At 44.6% G+C, this 18,727-nt stretch overlaps 1 long non-coding RNA gene across 1 annotated transcript; it reads left to right on the top strand.

Moving 5' to 3' along the window:
* The first annotated feature begins 721 nt into the window (after positions 1-721).
* On the top strand, positions 722-18,642 carry LOC124258414. Its single transcript, XR_006893592.1, has 2 exons — positions 722-1,005; positions 16,893-18,642. It is a non-coding gene; the product is annotated as an uncharacterized LOC124258414 (long non-coding RNA).
* The last annotated feature ends 85 nt before the right edge of the window (positions 18,643-18,727 follow it).

Here is an 18,727-nt window from a genome sequence, read left to right as displayed (position 1 = left end):
TGAAAGGTTTTCAACACATACACAAAAAAATTCTCATTGACACCCCACGTTTTTGCTGGAAAAAACAAAAAGTTTTCTGGCCCGTATAATCCTTTAACTCATAACAAAAGACAAACTGATTGGAATCCATGTTGATTTCATGATGATAATCGGTCATTTTACAAAAACACCGATTTTCATACAAAGCCATGTCTGTACAAGACCTGGCATGTTTAATGTTGAACTTATTGGTCAATGAGAATATTCAAAATGATATTTTGTTTTACTTACTTCCTTGTGTATGTTTTTTATCAACTGACCAGCGTGTTATAATAAAGCTGTCGTACTATATCAATTATGCTTTTATTGGACGTAATAATTTGAAGTAAAATTTTGTAGATCCATCGTAATTCACTATTTGTTACGGAATATAATTGAAATTTCCTGTAACATGATTCACTGTTTGGAAAACAAATTAATACTTTTTGGAACATATGTTTAATGTATATAATATGTATAAATCCAATGTACATGAGCTATCACGCCACGCCATTCGTACAGCGCTGTAGTCCACACAGCTGTGTACTCGCGTTCAATATTTTCGATCAACAACATAGCGAAATGTGTGCCTCTCGACCTTGCCCCGTTACCCAGATCGTTATCAACAACAAACTCAATTGCACACAAATCATATTGACCTCTCAACATCCACAACTGTGGTTTCCACCAGCTGAAGTTACTGTGCATGTTTGCGTTCTCGGGAACCTCCGCCATGACACGTCGCCTAGTAACCACAGCTCCACACACTGCTTGGTTAGCGTGTACTCCCTGCACTGCCAACCCGCGCGAGCCGTAAACGGGTGTATTCACGTTGAACACAGCACCCGTTGGCCTTGTAAATCGGGTCCAGGTTGACAGGCAGGAAGACGCTATTTACGATACCTTACCCGGATAATGTTCCCCTGTCGACCCACCGATAAGGAAGTGTAAGAGGGTGTTTCATCTAGACGCAGGACATAGTCACAGGTAACTATGAAACACCTTTCTTTGTGTCGAGATGTTACCGACAGTTACCATGCAGAATCTAGGTTGCCAACATATACTCCACTGAGCAATCACAGGTACACAAATGTTCACAGGTAACTCCCGTGACAATATACCGGTGTTTACCAAGAGTCCTCATCCCAAGGAGGTCAATGTAATGTATAGTCACAGGCGACCTGCCATGACATGCGTAATGGGCACATATATCCTACATTGGTGGGACCAGTGAATACAGTATAAACATTATACGTCATATCGATATACTTTCACACACAGCCAACATCGCTATACTACCGCGTGGAGTCAGAATGTACAAGGTATACTACCGCGTGGAGTCAGAATGTACAAGGTTGACTGACGCTGTGTTCCATGTGACCGGGAAGTTGATGTGGTCGGGTGGGGGGCACACTGAAATCGGGGTATCGATCTGCTGTGTGTGACGGGGAGCTAGGTGCTAAGCTACATTTAGATTGCTATACATAAGTATTGTATGTGTGCGTCACGGAGCATATCTCAACACATGGTACATATATTTGACATATCTCAACACATGGTACATATATTTGACATATCTCAACACATGGTACACATATTTGACATATCTCAACACATGGTACATATATTTGACAGTGAGCAGCACATCAGCAGTGGCTACAACTAAACAGTGTCACGTGACCAAGGAGGTTAACCCCGTCAGCAAGCACAGGTAAGGATGTCATCTGTGGGATGACTCCACGCCCTGTTACACTTTCATAGGAAGAGGACACAGTTACCGTATTTCCGCTAATAAATTGGAATATATGTCCGCGGCGTTCTAGTCTATCGACAGCCATCCCGTATCCTAGTTGTTTTGCAATCTGGGCGTCTTAAAGGTATTACCCTTTTCTTGTGGAGATGACAAATCATATATCTCAGACACATGGTAGCCCAAGATCAGTGACACAGGATATAGAACGATATATGCTGTAGAGGCAGGAGATATGACAAAGGCCTGGCGTGTATCAAAAGCCTTGCGTGTATCAAAGGCCTTGCGTGTATCAAAGGCCTGGCGTGTATCAAAGGCCTTGCGTGTATCAAAGGCCTGGCGTGTATCAAAGGCCTGGCGTGTATCAAAGGCCTGGCATGTATGAAGGCCCTCCCAGTATGACTATCTCCCAGTTTGACTACTCCCAGTTTGACTCCTCCCAGTTTGACTACTCCCAGTTTGACTACTCATGACCATATACATATAATGGAGCACCCCTACTCTTAATAATGTACTGTACCTGTATTGCTGATTACTCCCAGTTTGTCTAAACTTTCAAATAAGGGAGACTCCCGGGGCCAACCTAAAATGATTAGAAGCCAAGTGAATCGGGGATCTTGTGGTCATTCATTGTTTGTTTATATATTTGGAGATAACTCCTCTGCCCGGATTAAAACTTTGTAAACTTACAGTACAGGTTGTTTGTTTTGAAAATTGGACATAATCCCTCCAACTTACATTGAAACTATTAACTGTAGAACGCAAATATATTCTCAATCATTTTAACCGAGCGCGATTATGTCGTGGATGTATTGTTCGATGGAGCTGTTAACGCTATTTAAACGCCATGATAAACCCAACAGAAACTCACAAGTACTTTGATTAAAATTTTGGGACTAGATTTTGTCAAATCATCCATTGTCGCCTCAAGCTCTGCTGTAGTGATCTAAACGCAGACAAATATCATCGACATACATCGGAAACATCTAACTGTTCATGTGATCATTGGGGCGGTGGGGTAGCCTAGTGGTTAAAGCGTTGGCTCGTCACGCCGAAGACCCGGGTTCGATTCCCCACATGGGCTCAATGTGTGAAGCCCATTTCTGGTGTCCCCACCGTGATATTGCTGGAATATTGCTAAAAGCGGCGTAAAACTAAACTCAGTCAGTCAGTCATGTGATCATTATAACGAACATGTTATTCACTACCTATTTACACGTCGGAACTATCACAATTTAAGAAGATTTTTATATTCAAGGATACATTGTTATAACTACTTTATACCGTAAAGGCGCATTGAATAACTCAACACAAGTTCATTTCTAAAAGTAACCGCTTCCAGTGATTATCACCTAAACCTATATACTCAACATATATGATATATACAGCTATGATTGTTTATAAGTGTTGGTGGATCAGTCCACCTGATGGTGGGGGGGGTGGGGGTGGAGCTAGTAATTACAGCCACTCGACTGGAACAGGTTGTGTATTGGACGGGTAGTCAACCCATGGAGTAGTCGTAATGGGAATAAACCGTGTGTATGAGAGGTTCCAAGTGCGTCAATGGTCCGTTGTATGCTAAGATCCGATATGTATTATAGACAAGATTTTATTGACGGTCCACAGTGAGATCTGGGAGCAGTTATTTGTAAGCCCGCCTGGATAGTACTTCCCATGTGAACACTGTGCAGACTCAACGGTTATCAGGCGGAATATGATATGTAGTATTTTATCTCGTGGTACTTTCGCCAAAATGGTAAATGTTTAATTCCTGGATCTGTACGGACCTTCCTCGCAGCTCATTCGGACACGCAGTCATCTACCGTATTTGCTGTTTTAAGCGTCCTGTTTCGGTACTCGACAAGTGATTAAAACATTGTTACGCCCGAAGTGCCGGAATTTGCACGATAGCCCATATGTTCCACTGTATATTACATTTGTGTTAACAGAAAACAGCTTCGCAGAAGGCTAAATGTATATATTGTTTAAAATACACAGGTTTTGTACCATGGATGGTTCAAGTTTGTGCACTACCGTATGGCAAGCCGTTTCCACATTTATTAAGAAATACTGATATCTTAGATTGTTTTAAAGATATCTTGAATGAAAATAGAGATATCTTGAAATGAATTAAATAAGTCTCAAAGGTTAGGTCTACTAATGCCTACAGTGAATAATGCCTACAGGGAATAATAGCTACAACGTTTGCAGTGACAGCGATACGCTTACCTGCACACAAGTAGATTGTTCCACTTAGTGTGCACTATTGCCTACAAAGGGATTAGGGGAGGCCAGCAAGGAGAGTAAAGAGTAAGATCAAGAGTATTAAATCGTTAGCTAGCTTATGTTTTGATAATTCCATACGCATTTAGTTCTCACACGAGAAGGAAATTGAAGAGTAAAGTAATTAATAGAGAGATTATTAAAGGGAGAAGGAAATGTATTGCTTTAAAATGCTTGTGATACAAATCTTCATTGCAAATCATGGCAAATCCCAAGAAAGTCGAATACTTCACATCACAGAAAGGAGGACAGCAGGTACTCTTGGAGGGATACCGCTACAGACTCAACAACAGGCGACAGACGTGTGTACACTGGAAGTGTGTTCAAGGTGGCTGCTTTGGCAAGTGTACGACAGTCGGACAGTTTGTTCGGAATCAGACCCCACACAACCACCCACAAGAAGACCAGGTAGCCCTGAAGATTGCCAGTTCCCCTGAGGCAGCGGGTACAGACTGAGACGACGCCAGTTCAGGTGATCTACGATGAGGAGATTTCCCGACTTGACCAAGGTGAAGCAGCAACAGTCAAGTCGTTCCATTCTATGAAGAGTGGACTCTACAAGCAGAGACGGAAGATGATGCCGCCACTTCCCCAGACGCATTGATGACGGTGATGATGACAAGATTCTCTGCTTCGCCACAAGTGACCGCCTGACCCTCCTGCAAGAAGTGGACACCCTCTACATGGACGGCACCTTCTACTCCTGTCCTCCTCTCTGGGATCAGCTGTACGTCATCCATGGCCTAGTCGGAGGGAAGATGACCCAGTTGGTCTTCTGTCTACTGCCGAATCGTCAACGCCGCACCTATGAACGCCTGCTACGTCTCCTGAACGACAAGATCCAGCAGACAACGGGATCGCCCCTTCAGCCTGATGTCATCCAGACGGATTTCGAAATCGCTGCCATCAACGCTGTTGAGACCATCTTCCCCAACTGCGACGTCCGTGGATGCTATTTCTAGTAGCCATGGTACAAAATGCCTGGATAGAGGTCATGGACGACGCCCCTGCCATTGGACAGAAGGATGAGTTCCAGGACTACATCACCAGCACCTGGGTAGACGACCATGCACGGTTCCGAGCCGGACTATGGAATCACCACGACACCAGCGGCCCAAGGACGAACAATCATCTCGAGGGTTGGCATTCGCATCTCAACAAGACCGTCCAGAGAGCCCACCCGAACATTTTCGCTCTTGTGAAGGTTCTGCAGAAGCTGGAGAAAGCGGAGAGAAATAAGCTGGTGCAGATGGCTCATGGCGCCCGTCCCCCACCCCGCAAGAGGACGTACACAGAAATTGACCAGAGACTCACTCGTCTGAAGGCCCAGCTGACATCTGGTATCAAGACACCCCTGGAATTCCTGACTGCTGCAGGATATTTGATCAAGCTAGCTTGAAAACCAAATGACTATGTTGATGAATGTGTGAAACTGTGTGTATACATGTAAATTACTTTTGGTTACCACAATGACTTTATTAATGAATGTGGTAGTTGACTGTGTGAAAGATGTATATATGTATCATGAATCAAATTAAGTTTTAATTACATTTTAATCCAAATAAATGATTATGTTTATTTATGTACATTTATTTATCTCAAAACAAACTACTATGTGAAAGATATGAATAAAGTTTAAGAAAATTAAGAAAAATATGACAACAATGTGAAAGATATGTATATGAATGTACATATGTATATGAATGACCAAATAAAATGTCTCTCAACATAGAAAGTTACTGTTTTCTATATACTGTAGGCATTAGTGCACTTTGAAATAGGACCATGCCACTTTATTGAAAGGTTGAAGGCAGGTGCAATCAGCAGCACTGGTGCGTAAAGTTGTTTATTTAACACTGTAGGCATTATTCACTGTAGGCATTAGTAGACTCCACCGTCTCAAATAGCGATAATATATTGAGAAATTACTGATATCTTAAACTTTTTTGAAGATATTTCAATTGAATTGGACATAGCTTGAAATGAATCAAAGATATCTTGAATAGAGTTATTCAAAACGATTTCCAGGTATCTTCAAATACTTCCTTCTACATATCCGTAAATACTTCCGGTTCCGAAAATGGCGGTTTACTTCGTACAGTTCATACTATCGTTGAGCCGCGATGCGGTCCTATACAGTCAAGACATGATCCTGTATCAAATTTATTGTGTCGGGTAGAAAGGGTTTGGCATAAGGGGCATTTCCACTGTAAATTTCAGAGTTATTTCAGAGTTATTTCTTAAACTATAGCTTGTAGTTTCGGAGACGGAGTAAATCTGAGTACTAGGTAAATTAATTTCTCTTTGATCACGAAGTTACCTACACAAAGTGTTTAATTATTAAAGACATTTACCTGAGTATGCTAATCAATTTATCTTATAAAGTTTCATTAAGTTACCTCCACAAGATTCAGTTACATAGCAAATCAGTAATTAGCTAGGGTGAACCCATTCCATCAGACAGGGGAGTATGGTGTGTTTTCGTTGTTAATTACCTACTCCACTGTCTCATAACTGGGAGTCTCACAACTGGGAGTTCTCACAAATGGGAGTAGACCATGTACACTATGATCATCAAATTGTTGTACTGATATCTTAAACGCGTTCAGAAATATCACGAAATATACTGAGAGAAATAAATAAAGAATCACAGGAAATTGCAAGTGTTCTTTTATTATTTTACAGTTTTCATCGCCACAGCGGTATTCAAAGCTGGTGATGAAAACTGGAAAATATTAAAGGAACGCATGAATTTTCTTGTGATCCTTTATTTGTTTCTCCTCAGTATATATTCTTGATATCTCTCACACATTTAAAGATATCAGTAATTTTTTGGATATCATAAATTAATTAAAGATATCTTCAATTATTTACTGATGTCTGTCTGTAAAACATTATCGGTGTCTTCAGATAGAACACAGATATCTTTAAAACAATCGAAGATAACGTTAATTCGTAATAAATGTGAAAACGGCTTGACATACTACCGCTTCATCTCTAAAGCACATTCAACTTGCTGTATCTGTGGTGTATCTGTTCTCCTTTTCAACGTTCAAAGCGCCTTGGGCTCCAATTACGGCAAATGGCGGTACACTGATATATTGTATTTTAATAGACTAGCGCTCTCGTCAATACATTTCTACATGTGAGTATTAGAGCAGGTGCAATATGCAGACTTCCCAACAGAAATCCTGCCCCTTCCTTAACAGTACAAGGCGTATCCCTAATACAAGATACCCCATAAGGTGAATGTCTGGGTGAATGTGTGGGTGAATGAGTGGGTGAATGAGTGGTGGTGGTGGGTTGGTTGATACAGTGGTACCGAGTAGTCGACAATTAATGCCCGCCGCTTGTGCAACTCTGTACATAGAGCTCAGGTCACAATTCAGATGAAAGCAACGTTGAGCGTGGAGAGTCCTTGGATGGGTGTCGGTGTTTGGCAGCTTGACTCCTGAGAGTTTCTAGGACGTCAGTCCTTCCCCACAACGAAGTGCATGTGATACATGTGGTCTCATATGGCAAGTGAGTTTCTTCAAAACTGCCTCTGTTCACCCTGCATAAATCCTTATCCGGGGCAATAACAATAGCGCTTTCAGCAAGATGATCATCCTGGAGAGACGCTATACAGGGGGCTAGCATTATCTAAGTGTTGGAATGCTACTCTTCAGTGAACGCGCCAGTGGTTGTATGCAGCGATCACATCTACTTTTCATATCAGCTTCACGCATGACTGAACGGGCTGGTATCTGGGTGATGCTGCACCTGGCGACCTGACAGCTTCGGGGTCATGTGATGGTTCTTTCTCCCTCGTCACTGTACAAAACATTGATTGTATGTACGGCATTCGTTGACAACAGGTTCACCTTTTCTGTATGTAACAGACACACTCCCACATCCAGCTGACAGACTCTGGTATAACTGATATACTCCCACATCCAGCTGACACACCGTGATATAACTGATATACTCCCACATCCAGCTGACACACTGTGATATAACTGATATACTCCCACATCCAGCTCACAAACTGTAATATAGCTGATATGCTGTCACATCCAACTGACACACTGTGATATAACTGATATACTCCCACATCCAACTGACACACCGTGATATAACTGATATACTCCCACATCCAACTGACACACTTTGATATAACTGATATACTCCCACATCCAGCTGACAACCAGTGATATAACTGATATACTCCCACATACAACTGGTACACTGTGATATAACTGACATATTGTCACATCCAACTGACACACTGTGATATAACTAATATACTGACACACCGTGATATAACTGATATACTCCCACATGCAGCTGACAAACTGTGACATAACTGATATACTGTCAGATCCAGCTGACACATCTTGATATAACTGATATACTGTCACATCCAACTGACACGCTGTGATATAACTGGTATATTCCCACATCCAGCTGACAAACTGTGATATAACTGATATACTCCCACATCCAGCTGACAACCAATGATATAACTGACATACTCCCACATCCAGCTGACACACTGTGATATAACTGATATACTCCCACATCCAACTGACACACTGTGATATAACTGATATACTCCCACATCCAACTGACACACTGTGATATAACTGATATGCTCCCACATCGAGCTGACACACTGTGATATAACTGATATACTCCCACATACAACTGACACACTTTGATATAACTGGTATACTCCCACATACAGCTGACAAACTGTGATATAACTGATATACTCCCCCATGCAGCTGACACACTGTGATATAACTGATATACTCCCACATACAACTGACACACTTTGATATAACTGGTATACTCCCACATACAGCTGACACACTGTGATATAACTGATATACTCCCACATACAAATGGTACACTGTGATATAACTGATATAATCCCACATCCAGATGACACGCCGTGATATAACTGATATACTCCCACATCCAACTGACACACCGTGATATAACTGATATACTCCCACATCCAACTGACACTCTGTGATATAACTGATATGCTCCCACATCGAGCTGACACGCCGTGATGTAACTGATATACTCCCACAACCAGCTGACACACTGTGATATAACTGATATACTCCCACATCCAACTGACACACTGTGATATAACTGGTATACTCCCACATACAGCTGACACACTGTGATATAACTGATATACTCCCACATCCAGCTGACCCACCGTGATATAACTGATATGCTCTCCCATCGAGCCATAAACTGCGATATTATTCATCAAAGTGTCATTCTGAAGAAATCCATCTGTTTTCCTCATCTCATCTACAATCACCGTACCAGTGCAACAATGCCTTTTATGCCCACATGCATTGTGAGAATCCCTTTCTGATTAATACCCCCATGGTTTGTAATGTCTGTGATTTGAATTGTTTTTACCGTTACATATGTCTGTCAATATTTCATGCATGTTCAGGGCCAAACAGTTTTGCGCAAACAATGTTGAATATCCTTGAGAAAGGCTGTGTGTGTGACTACCACACTACCAGACTACCACACTACCAGACTACCACACTACCACACTACCAGACTACCACACTACCAGACTACCAGACTACCACACTATCAGACTACCACACTACCACACTACCACACTACCACACTACCAGACTACCACACTACCACACTACCAGACAGACTACCAGACGACCAGACTACCACACTACCAGACTACCATACTACCACACTACCACACTACCAGACTACCACACTACCAGACTACCACACTACCACACTACCACACTACACTACAGACTACCACACTACCAGACTACCACACTACCAGACTACCAGACATGCAGACCACCAGACTACCAGACTACCAGACTACCACACTACCAGACTACCAGACTACCACACTACCAGACCACCAGACTATCAGACTATCAGACTATCAGACTACAAGACTACCAGACTACCAGACTACCAGACTACCAGACTACCAGACTACCAGACTACCAGACTACCAGACTACCAGACTACCAGACTACCAGACTACCAGACTATCAGACTACCAGACTACCAGACTACCAGACTACCCAGACTATCAGACTATCAGACTATCAGACTACCAGACTACCACACTACCAGACTACCAGACTACCAGACTACCAGACTACCAGACTACCAGACTACCAGACTACCAGACTACCAGGCTACCAGACTACCAGACTATCACACTACCAGACTACCAGACTACAACACTACCAGACTACCACACTACCAGACCAGCAGACGACCAGGCTACCAGACTACCAGACTACCAGACTATCAGACTACCGGACTGTCAGACTATCAGACTACCACACTATCAGACTACCAGACTATCAGACCACCAGACTACCACACCACCAGACTATCAGACTATCATACTACCAGACTACCACACTACCAGACTACCACACTACCAGACTACCAGATTACCACACTACCAGACCACCAGGCTATCAGACTACCACACTACCAGACTATCAGACTACCACACTACCACACTACCAGACTACCACACTACCAGACTTACAGACTATTATACTACCAGACTACCACACTACCACACTACCAGACTACCAGACTACCACACTACCAGACTACCACACTACCAGACTACCAGACTACCAGACTATCACACTACCAGACTACCACACTACCAGACTACCAGACTACCAGACTACCAGACCACCAGACGACCAGGCTACCAGACTACCAGGCTACCAGGCTACCAGGCTACCAGACTACCAGCCTACCAGCCTACCAGGCTACCAGACTACCAGACTACCAGACTACCAGACTACCAGGCTACCAGACTACCAGACTACCAGGCTACCAGACTACCTGACTACCAGACTACCAGACTACCAGACCACCAGACTATCAGACTACCAGACTACCAGACTATCAGACTATCAGACTACCACACTACCACAATACCAGACTACCACACTACCAGACTACCAGACTATCACACTACCAGACTACCAGACTATTACACTACCACACTACCACACTACCACACTACCAGACTATCACACTACCAGACTATCACACTACCAGACTATCAGACTACCAGACTACCAGACTATGACACTACCAGACTACCTGACTACCACACTACCAGACTATCAGACTGCCAGACTATCACACTACCACACTACCAGACTACCAGACTATCAGATTACCAGACTATCACACTACCAGACTACCACACTACCAGACTACCAGACTATCAGACTACCACACTACCACACTACCACACTACCAGACTACCAGACTACCACACTACCAGACTACCAGACTACCAGACTACCAGACCACCAGACTACCAGACTACCAGACTACCACACTACCAGACTACGAGGCTACCACACTACCACACTACCAGACCACCAGACTATCAGACTACTAGACTACCAGACTACCAGACTACCAGACTACCAGACTACCAGACTATCAGACTACCAGACTACCAGACTACCACACTACCAGACTACCAGACTACCAGACTATCAAACTACCGGACTGTCAGACTATCAGACTACCAGACTATCAGACTACCAGACTATCAGACTACCAGACTACCACACCACCAGACTATCAGACTATCAGACTACCACACTACCAGACTACCAGACTACCACACTACCAGACTACCACACTACCACACTACCAGACTACCACACTACCAGACTACCACACTACCACACTACCACACTACCACACTACCACACTACCACACTACCAGACTACCACACTACCAGACTACCACACTACCACACTACCACACTACCAGACTGCCACACTACCACTACCACACTGCCACACTGCCACACTACCAGACTACCACACTACACTATCGGACTATCAGACTACCAGACTACTATCACTACCACTACCACACCACTACCACACTGCCACCACCACACTACCAGACTACCAGACTACCACACTACGCTACCAGACTACCAGACTACCAGACTACCAGACTACCACACTGCCACTACCAGACTACCACATAACTGACACACCACACTACCACACCACCACACTACCAGACTACCAGACTACCACACTACCAGACTACCAGACTACCAGACTACCACAACTACCAGACTACCACACTACCAGACTACCAGACTACCAGACTACCACACTACCAGACTACCACACTACAAGACTATCAGACTACCATGCAAACTCAGACAAAAGCTCCAGGACCCCGACTATTGAAAGGTCGTTACTTTAATCAATAACCACCTGCTATTCCATTGCCGCTGACTTTTACTTCACCCGGAAAACAATGTCTGTCATTAATTATTTACTGGTATTGATGTCCCCGTGGGAACACCACGTTGCAAATGTACCCGTGTATTAAGTTGGGAGTAACTCTAGACTTAGATTGTGCACTTGACGTTTTATCGAAACCTTTCGGTCCTGTTTATTACATAGACCAGTGTATGGTTATAGCTCTCAAACAATTACCAGCAGCGTCCATATTAACATCGTCGTCGACTTCGTTGAGTTGCTGTACTGTTAGCAGTTGTGATCATATCGTTGTTGGTGTTGTCGTTGTTTTGAATGCAGAAGTTACGTACACCCATACCAGCTCGACCGCAGATGTTGGAGCATGTTCGTTCTAATTAGTTCATATATTATCAGCCAAACTGTCTGTCTGTCCGCCTGTCTGTCTGTCCGTTGGTCTGTCTGTATATAGTCTGTGTGTCTCTCTCTGTCTGTCTGTCCGTCCGTGTGTCTGTCTGCCTCTCTGTCTGTCTGTGTCTGTCTCTCTGTCTATCATGTATGCATTCATGTATGCGCGCGCGTGCGTGCGTGCGTGCGTGCGTGTGTGTGTGAGAGAGAGAGACTTGCCAGGTGTGTCGTGTGATCGATTGCTCTTATCGATGTGAGCGTCCCAGTGGTGGAGGTCAGTGGGTCGGCAGTACATACCGGTAGCTGCTGTCACAAATAATACAGCAATACCTGCTGCACTAACAAGTGAACTATGTTCGGGCTCTGCCGATCGATAACTAAACACTCCCTTTTACTCCCAAATTAGGGTAAAACAACGTATGATACTTCTTTCTCACCCCGGTATGGTTGCCTAGTGTCACACACTTCCTTGACACCACGGTATGGTTGCCTGGTGTCACATCACACTTCCTTGACACCACAGTATGGTTGCCTGGTGTCACATCACACTTCCTTGACACCACGGTATGGTTGCCTGGTGTCACATCACACTTCCTTGACACCACAGTATGGTTGCCTGGTGTCACATCACACTTCCCTGGCACCACGGTATGGTTGCCTGGTGTCACATCAGACTTCCTTGACACCACGGTATGGTTGCCTGGTGTCACATCACACTTCCTTGACACCACGGTATGGTTGCCTGGTGTCACATCACACTTCCTTGACACCACCGGTATGGTTGCCTGGTGTCACATCACACTTCCTTGACACCACGGTATGGTTGCCTGGTGTCACATCACACTTCCTTGACACCCTGGTATGGTTGCCTGGTGTCACATCACACTTCCCTGACACCACGGTATGGTTGCCTGGTGTCACATCACACTTCCTTGACACCCTGGTCGGTATGGTTGCCTGGTGTCACATCACACTTCCTTGTCACACACACACGGTATGGTTGCCTGGTGTCACATCACACTTCCTTGACACCACGGTATGGTTGCCTGGTGTCACATCACACTTCCTTGACACCACGGTATGGTTGCCTGGTGTCACATCACACTTCCTTGACACCACGGTATGGTTGCCTGGTGTCACATCACACTTCCTTGACACCACGGTATGGTTGCCTGGTGTCACATCACACTTCCTTGACACCACGGTATGGTTGCCTGGTGTCACATCACACTTCCTTGACACCACGGTATGGTTGCCTGGTGTCCCATCACACTTCCCTGACACCATGGTACCCTGGTATGGGTTGCCTGGTGTCACATCACACTTCCTATGGTGTCACATCACACACCTTGACACCACGGTTGGTTGCTGCCTGGTGTCACATCACACTTCCTTGACACCACCACAATGGTATGGTTGCCTGGTGTCACATCACACTTCCTTGACACCACGGTATGGTTGCCTGGTGTCACATCACACTTCCTTGACACCACGGTATGGTTGCCTGGTGTCACATCACACTTCCTTGACACCACGGTATGGTGCCTGGTTGCCTGGTGTCACATCACACTTCCTTGACACCACGGTATGGTTGCCTGGTGTCACATCACACTTCCTTGACACCATGGTATGGTTGCCTGGTGTCACATCACACTTCCTTGACACCACGGTATGGTTGCCTGGTGTCACATCACACTTCCTTGACACCACGGTATGGTTGCCTGGTGTCACATCACACTTCCTTGACACCACGGTATGGTTGCCATCACACTTCCTTGACATCACATGGTTGCCATCACACTTCCTTGGTGGTATGGTTGCCTGGTGTCATCACACTTCCTTGACACCACGGTATGGTTGCCTGGTGTCATCATCACACTTCCTTGACACCACGGTATGGTTGCCTGGTGTCACATCACACTTCCTTTCCTTGACACCACGGTATGGTTGCCTGGTGTCACATCACACTTCCTTGACACCACGGTATGGTTGCCTGGTGTCACATCACACTTCCTTGACACCACGGTATGGTTGCCTGGTGTCACATCACACTTCCTTGACACCACGGTATGGTTGCCTGGTGTCACATCACACTTCCTTGACACACACTTCCTTGACGGTATGGTTGCCTGGTATGGTTGCCTGGTGTCACATCACACTTCCTTGACACCATGGTATGGTTGCCTGGTGTCACATCACACTTCCTTTGACACCACAGTATGGTTGCACCCCAAGTATGGTTGCCCGCATCACTTGCTTGACACCATGGTATGGTTGCCTGGTGTCACATCACACTTCCTTGACACCACGGTATGGTTGCCTGGTGTCACAAAATATTATAGTAAGTGACCAAAAATAAGTTCCGTGGAAACACTTAAAACACAGTTTTCCTAAATGGTCGCTAAGTGTATTTAATGTTTGGTTCAGTATAGATGTTATGTAACTATGGCAACGTACAATGATTTGTTTAGTCACTATGGTTTTCTTGACGCCTTCATGGAGGAGTGTTTTTCACGATATCAGTGATACTGTCAAAGGAAAAAAATTATGCCTTTTGAGTAATATATTGAGTTAACCGCCTTCAATTCATTTTTGTTGTTCTTGTTTGAGGTTGTTGTTCTTGTAGCTGTGTTGTTGATGTTGTTGGTGTGGATGTTGTTGCTGTTGTTGTTGCTGTTGTTGATGTTGATGTCGTTGTTGTTGATGGTGTTGTTGATGATGTTGATGTAGTTGTTGGTGGTGTTGATGTTGTTGTTGTTGATGTTATTGTTGATGATGTAGTTGTTGTTGTTGATGTAGTTGTTGCTGGTGTTGATGTTGTTGATGATGTTGTGGTGGTTGTTGATGATGTTGTTATGATTGTTGTGATGGTTGTTGATGATGTTGTTGATGGTGTTGATGTTGTTGGCGATGTTATTGTTGATGATGTAGTTGATGTTGTTGATGATTTTGTTGATGATGTGATGGTTGTTGATGATGTTGTTATGATTGTTGTGATGGTTGTTGTTGATGTTGTTGATGTAGTTATTGGTGGTGTTGGTGTTGTCGTTGATGATGTTATTGTTGATGATGTAGTTGTTGTTGTTGATGTAGTTTTTGGTGGTGTTGATGTTGCTGTTGATGATGTTGTGGTGGTTGTTGATGTTATGATTTTTGTGATGGTTGTTGATGATGTTGATGGTGTTGATGTTGTTGACGATGTTATTGTTGATGATGTAGTTGATGTTGTTTTTGTTGTTGTTGATGTTGTTGTTGATGATGCTCTTGATGTTGTTGTTGATGTTGTTGATGTTGTTCTTGTGGTGGTTGTTGATGATGTTATTGTTGTCATGGTTGTTGATGTTGTAGTTGTTGATGATGTTGTTATTGTTGACATGGTTGTTGATGCCATGGTTGTTGATGATGTTGTTGTTGATGATGTTGTTATTGTTGTCATGGTTGTTGATGTTGTAGTTGTTGATGATGTTGTTATTGTTGTGGTGGTTGTTGATGATGTTGTTATTGTGGTCATGGTTGTTGATGTTGTAGTTGTTGATGATGTTGTTATTGTTGTCATGGCTGTTGATGTTGTTGTTGTTGATGATGTTGTTATTGTTGTCATGGTTGTTGATGATGTAGTTGTTGAACTCTGCATTCGGCTTATGACTTTAGTCGGTGAGTGAAACCATGCAGTCCATAGGCTGCTATAACGAGCAGATATCCACTTGGTCTGAGAACATGGGCACCAGTCACCGAGCCTGATCACAGAGTACATCTGTCTCCTCTCACCAGGTTGGGAGGCCTAGTGGTTAAAGCGTTCGCTCGTCACGCCGAACACCCGGGTTCAGGGCACTATGTGTGAGGCCCATTTCTTGTGTCACCCGTAGTGATATTGCTGGAATATTGCTAAAAGCGGCGTAAAACTCACTCACTCACTCACTCCACTCACGAGGAAGTTTTAACTTCGTTGAAGGTTATGATATTGCGGAAACAGTTGATCAGGTACCCAGACTTAATGACTTGGTGGATTACATGTGTATGCCACGCTAACTGTCACTTGATGCTCATTAGATCGATCACAAGATCGCCAAGATATATCATGGATACCGTTGTGCGGCGTTAAACATCAAACAAACACCAGTTATCCTGTCATTTGTATTTTTTGTTGCAGCACTGACGTCCCGGTGGATGAATGACGACCGCTAGAGACATATGACTACGGGACTAGAACAGGCAGCAGCTGGACGCCATCGACCATCACCGGTGGGCCAACTAGATGCGACGTTGTGCTCAGACGCCATGGCGGATCATTACATGTGACGACTCCAGAACATCTGTGGCTCTGTCGGTGACTTTCCTTACATCAGACCCTCACACCAGGCAGACCTAGCAGGCAAACAAACAGGGCTCACCTCACACCAGAACGTCTCACCAGCCACATCTGACAGGCCACTGCACAGGGCTCACCTCACACCAGAACGTCTCACCAGCTACATCTGACAGGCCACTGCACAGGGCTCACCTCACACCAGAACGTCTCACCAGCTACATCTGACAGGCCACTACACAGGGCTCACCTCACACCAGAACGAACGTCTCACCAGCTACATCTGACAGGCCACTACACAGGGCTCACCTCACACCAGAACGTCTCACCAGCTACATCTGACAGGCCACTACACAGGGCTCACCTCACACCAGAACGTCTCACCAGCTACATCTGACAGGCCACTACACAGGGCTCACCTCACACCAGAACGTCTCACCAGCTACATCTGACAGGCCACTACACCGGAAGGGGCATGTCCGAGTGAAGTTCAGAGTTGTTTAAACTCTGTCGAATGAAGTCGCCTACAGAGAGGAAGCGGAGAGGTATGGATAGATCCAACATGGCGGATGGTGAAACTGAGAGTAACCATGGTGACGATGTTTCGAGTATGCAGATACAAGGACTCAGGAGTTTGTTTCTGCTGTTGGTTTTAGCAGTTACAATTCTCGTTGTGTTCTCGTCCCTTGCGGTGCTAAGAAAGCCAAAGCTCAGTCCCAATGTCAATGTGTTTGTGGGCGTGGCAACAGGCAATGACGTTGACGACTCTGCTAGATTAAAACGTGGTGTTGAAATCCCTCTTGTACATACACCTGCCCGAAGGAAAAACTATCGAATACTGTCTCCCAGTCTAAAGGTCATAAAGAGCAGCGAATGCACAAACTCAGCCATGGGCACAACAAAAATGTAACAAAATCTGTCAAAAGAAATGGTACCGAGGGCAGGAACATTACGCACGACCAGGTTGGTATAAAACACGGACTTATAGTCAACCAAACTCACAAACAATCTGAAACTGGTACTCCTCACGACAGAGAGAAGGACAAGCACAACACGAAGCGGGCAGGCCCGGCCACAAAACAGGAAGTGACGTCGTCGGGAAACCCCACACCCAGCAAATACAGCTCACGACATACTTTGAGAGCGCGGGGTGGAATCCATTGACGTGACGCTGGTTCACCCAGTGGGTGCAGTGAATTCACCATCCACCTTGCCTCACCCTGGTGTTGATAACTAGAACTGGGGTATCTGTTTATTTCCTCGACGTAATCAACCACGTGATCCCTTCCCGGAAATACACGTCATGACCATCAGCCCGTATCCCTGACATATTATTTTGTGTGTGGTCGGATTTCACTGCATTATCGGCAGAACATATCGGCGCCACCTGGTAAAACTTTCACCTAGATTTCCACACGATCAAAGTCAGCTGAAATCCTGGTGTGACGTAGATGCACACCACTTGATGGGGCGAACCGGTGATATTGATATCTTACTCATCTCAAGGAGTTTAAACAACAAAGGTTGGGCGATGGAGTAGCCTATTGGTTGAAGTCATCGCTCACCACTCCGAAAACCCAGGTTCGAATCCCCGGGTGGATGTGAAGCCCATTTCTAATGTCCCCGCCGTGATACTGCTGGAATATTACTAAAAGCGGGTAAAACTTTACTAACTCACC

This window comes from Haliotis rubra, unplaced genomic scaffold, assembly GCF_003918875.1.
Source record: "Haliotis rubra isolate DU_JTF1 unplaced genomic scaffold, ASM391887v1 Scf692, whole genome shotgun sequence".
NCBI classification, from domain to species: Eukaryota; Metazoa; Mollusca; class Gastropoda; order Lepetellida; family Haliotidae; genus Haliotis; species Haliotis rubra.
This window is presented reverse-complemented; position numbering and strand designations above follow the sequence as displayed.